The following is a 5,382-nucleotide window of genomic DNA, read 5'->3' on the forward strand; positions in this document are numbered from 1 at the left end:
CTACCTTCGTCAGCAACTTCCCAAACGAGAAGACAACAAGAGTTCTTTACAACTCAAGTGAATTGCTTCGACAAGCGTCAACAAGAGGCGTGACAACACCATGAGAAGGTCCAGAAGAATTGGCGGACTCCTCTCTGGAACGCGAAGCAAGCATGAGTGTCGAGTCCCAAAACCTAGGATAAGATGAGTCGTGAATCCCCTATGCGAGGTCGAGTCCGTGAAATGGTTCGGATGGACCATGTTGTGTGTTGCTTGTTATTGTTGTTTGTTTTTTGATATAAGTCGCACTTTTGCTTAGGCGACAAGCATGCGGTTGAATCACTTGTCTTATTTTTGACGATCAAGATGGTTTAGCACTTGCTTGAGTTGACTTTTCAACGCTTGATTGATTGCATTGAAGCCCTTAGACACTCCCCTCTGTGCTCTCTCTCTCTCCCTCCTCGACAACTGAAGACGGCAAGGCAAGATGCGCCAAGGATCCACTTCGAAGGACGACTGACACTGAAGACACTGACTACGCTGTGCTCAACCACACGCAACCCGTAGGAGTGTGCTTTTCCCTCAAGATTGGAAAACCACACTAGACTAGACTAACCTCCACAATCCTTTCCGGCTCAAATTTTCTGGTCACGTGTCTAGTACACCGACTTGTCAGAACACATGCAGGTGCTCGATAAACCCCGCTTAGCACCGGTTTCTTATGGAATGAGTGATCACCGTGAACAAGTATCCTTCAATCTTAAGCTAGCACTGTAAACCTGATGCCATAAGAGGATCCTTCTCTGATATATTAGGGTATAGACTAAAGACTATCATGGTGATGATGATATGTGTCTTGAGGATATAGCTAGACTATTTTGGAGGATCGAGAGACCCTTATAAAGGTAGGTAAACTTGGTGGAACAAGTTGGTATATTAGCATAATCTTCATAATCTAGATTAAGATTGGATTTAGTAGGATGATTTTGATCGCGAACATTATTCTTGGTGGTATACATGACTTTAGCAAGTAGTTGCATCGGTTGGCGATAATTATCCTGATGACTCGGAGTATCAAGTAGACTTCTTATTGGATTTGAGTCTTGGATTTAAATAGGTAATCTTAATAGAGTATTGAGGATGACAGAAACCACATGGTTCGGAATAAATTGGATTTAGCCCGTTATTCTCGATCATGATATCATGTTTCTCGATGGATATAGAGTGCGTATGCTTGGAGTTGTCAAGTGATTTACAACCTATGTGGTTTGGCCTTGGAGATTAGATGGCCATGATTATTGAAGTTGGTGGATATACTACGACATAATCCTTGCAGTAATATGTGAATTATGAGTACCCTAAGCAATCATGTAGAACGCCGTCAATATTGGATTGTAGGAGTGGTGAGTCTAGTCATGGTTGATCGGATTGATGGATCACTTGATCGGATTCATAGCAAGGAAGCAAGATATTGGATTGTTATACTATGTGTTTCCCTAATATGGGAATGTAGTACCCTGTCCATTGGATGACTTAGATGGACATTTGGATTGTTGAGCCTTAAATTCAATCATAGGAGCTTGTATGTCTCTCCGAGGTTCTTGCATAGGAATGCGTGTGCATCATACCTACACCATGCTTGTAGCGATGGGTTTTCCCTCAACCCGGAGTTGACTAGCATGAGCGGTGTGGATTTGACCCCGTAGGATGGTATCCTTGATGAGATGAGGTGATATCGTCCCGAGTTAGAGATCGAACTATTGGCATCTAAGGAATGTGCTTAGAGATAAGATGATAGTTGTTCCCCGCATCCTAAGTTCCTTAAGACCCTAAAAGCTTCGCTCAGCCACAAGATGGATGGTTTACGACCATGGAAGAGGACTCTAAGTCGTTAAAATCTAGCCAGTACACGCCCATAGAAAGTCCCCGTTTTCCTCACCTGACTCTCGAGCACTGTGCTTATGTCATGTTTGGGGAAGGTATGTTGTGATACTCGCTGGTGACATACTTATTCACCCTGTAAGAGGAAGAACACACGTTAGTCTTGTTTGGACGAGCCCCAGGAATGCCGTTTGTTATGCATCTCGAGGATACAGTGATATCACGAGAAGGTGGACTTCTTGAAGCAATCTCAAGACGACGGAAGTCTATCCTACTCAAGTCAAGACGAAGAACCGCCGTGAAGAGGAAGCCACGACAACGGCGATGCAGCAACAGAAGTCAACCACCGACCGTGCACCGACTACATCAACGATGTCAAGAAGCCTCGACGGTTTAAGGTGATGAAGTCTTTGGGCAGGCGAAAGAATCAGACGACCTCTCCTTGGTCCAAATCAAGGACGCGAGTACTAGTAGGTCATGGTGAAGACCTGCCAAAGGCGATGCACCCACCCGCTGAGTCGCAGATCTTGGGAATGGATGACTGGTCTATACTCTTGGCTAGCCAGCTTATCCAGAACACCTCGCAAACCCCACCAAGATGGCAGGACCATTCTGGACTTGAGCCTCCGAGCTTAGACTCGTAGGTGAGACCCAACCTGGACCCTTTCAAGAGAAGCCTACGAAGACTATTTGCGACCATAGCTTGACTGCCGAAAGGAAGTAAAGGACTTCCCCATAAGGAGGAAGCCATGCAAAGACTTTGGCAGTGTGTTCTAACACGAGAAATCTTGATGTCACTAACCGGCATGCGAAGCCCAGGACCAGAACCCAAACACACTATCTTGCCACGTATTCTGACTTGGAATGCACTTGCAAGCCAAAACTTGCACGGACTTAGTTCACCAAGCCCTTGACCTCGGTCAAGCCTAACTTACTACAAGACCCCACCCGCGATCAGGCAAGGACGTGCGAAACATTCTAAAGCACCTCAAGGCCACAACAACAACATGGGGATATGAAGACTACCTCCGACTCAAGATTCTGTATCGCACCAACCCCTAGCCTAGAAATATCGGGGATGAGATTTTCTTAAGGGAGTAAGGTCTCTAACACCCAGTTTTTGGCCTTCCTGATTAACTAACTTATTTCAAAATTTAGGACCAATTAAATTTTTTGTGAAATACTTGTGATGCTTGAAGTGACTATGGTTTGCCTTGCTTGTTTGCATGATTGTGTTTGATACCTAATAAATCATGTCACTCTCCTAATCACCTCCTCATCCCATGATCTCCTGCCTAATGATCATGCCATGTGCTTAGGATAAATATCTATTTTCACCAATATTTATTTTTACCCAAAAAGCATTTCTTTGAATTAAACTTTCAAACCCCTAAGATGAGGTTTGTACTACAAGTCCTCAAATTAGGGAATTTCTTTTGCACCAATTATTTTATTTAAAACCTATTATCAAAAGGTAATCCAAAAACCACCATATTAATATTTTAAAAGTTATTTTATTATTTTATTTAAAAGCCTTTGTCTGAGGCCAGAAATGGTCTCTTATGAAGGAAAGTTATTTTTATTGCTTTCAAAATATTTAAGAAAAATTTAGGGAAACTCAGTGGATATATTTATTCCATATTTATGAGTTTCAACACATGGTCATGTTCAAAATATGGGGCAAACCCCTCCAAAACCATACGTGCCTATTTCAACCTTTTGAAATATTTCTATTAGAAATATTCTCAATAAATTCCAGTAAAATTCTAGCTTGTCATCTATGATATCATTGATGATCTTGCCAAGTTTCATTTCAATCCAAGTTGATTTGGCTCCCCTAATCACTCTAAAACCCTACCTGTCCAGAATCAAATCTGAGCAACTCTACATTGTGAAGTATCTCCAATTGTGCTCAAATTTGGTGGAAATGTTCCAATACTCTAATAAGGCATCCACACCAAGTGGTACACCAAGGAGAATAGAACAACTTGTCATAAGACCCTCAAAACCCACTCTGTTGATTTATGACTTTGACAAACTTTACATTATAAAGTTTCTCCAATTATCCTCAAACTTTTTGTCTATGCCTTAATGCTCAAATAATGCCACTACACCAAATACTGGATTTGTGGGAATATATTTGAATAGGGTTCTAAGCAGAAACCCATTTCTGCCCCTTTCTAGGGTTTTTCAAGTCTACATTGGAAAACTTCTCGAGCAAATCCCAAATTTGGTGTGCAAGCCTATTTTCATGGATTATTTGACCCTGTTAAGTTTCATAGTCATTGGAATCCATCTGGTAGCCTAACCACAAATCAAACACCTTGTGTGCACTCACTAAATTGGTTTCTTTTACCCCTTTCACTTTTACCCTTGAGCTCAAATTTCTACCACAACTTTAACTAGTTACATTTTACCTCCCGTAACTTTTCCTTTGCCACTGGTTAATTATTGGAGAAGGTCCCTTTGTACCCTTCTCTCATTTGCACCCTTGGATTACTATTTTACCCCTTCTTCCCATTCTTCTGCTTAACCCAAGGCTCGCAACTCTCTCCAGAGAATCCAATACATGCCACACCAAGATATAGCCCGCCCATGTGGAGAAAATGAACAACACCTCCTCAAGTTGATTTCTAGCCAAAATATAGGATTGCACAGCAAGTACTAGCTACCCTCCTCCTCTTGATCTCAAACTTGGCAGTGTGGTAGTTCTTGCATAGTTAACACTGCCAGACATAATTTCTCCCCATGGCTCCCCTCCAAGGACCCACTTTTGTCAGCTCTAAGTTTGATGTTAGAAACTTTGCAGCACTCAAAACTAGTTCAAACCAACTCTACTAGTTGCCAAACTCCAGAGTTCCCTACGTGCTAGACATGTTGGACTGGCCATTGGGACCATGTAGACACGGAATGACATGGTGACCACGCTCACAGCCTGCAATAATGGTGCTCTACCCCTTGTCCTCTTGCTGCTGCTTGTTTGCAAGTGTTGTAGCATGTCTCAGAGCACCAGGGAGCCCCATTTGAGTGGTCCAAGCTCCTCCCCCATGCTGGCTAGGCTCCAAGGTGCCCAGGGGTACGTGTCCTTGCCCATGCCAGGAAGCTCCAGAGAGCCCGGAGGTCTCCCTCCCCCTCTTCGCTCTTACCTTCTCTTCTTCGAGCCCCCTGGCTCCCATTAGGCTTCTCCTCTCTCCCTGGAACCCCCTCGAGCTCCCCATACTCTCCTAAGCTCCCTTCCCTACTCCATGGACCGCATGGCCGAAGCTACCTCGACGGCCTCCGCTCGAATCCAAGCACCCCGTGGTGCTTCCCCAGTCCCTTGTGCCTTCCCCAGTCACCCGAACCCCGAGCCTCCTCGGGACCATTCCTCTCCTCCTCCTCGTAGTGGGGAGCAGCCACCTGGGCCGTCGTCGGCCTCCCGGAAATGCGCGCCGGCTCCCCTATTGTAGCCCCTCCCCGCGGGCGCCGTGGGTGGGGAATGAAGGCGGCGCGGCGTCCTGCCCGCCGGCGCTCTCACCTAGG

This window comes from Hordeum vulgare, chromosome 1H (assembly GCF_904849725.1).
Source record: "Hordeum vulgare subsp. vulgare chromosome 1H, MorexV3_pseudomolecules_assembly, whole genome shotgun sequence".
Lineage (NCBI taxonomy): Eukaryota > Viridiplantae > Streptophyta > Magnoliopsida > Poales > Poaceae > Hordeum > Hordeum vulgare.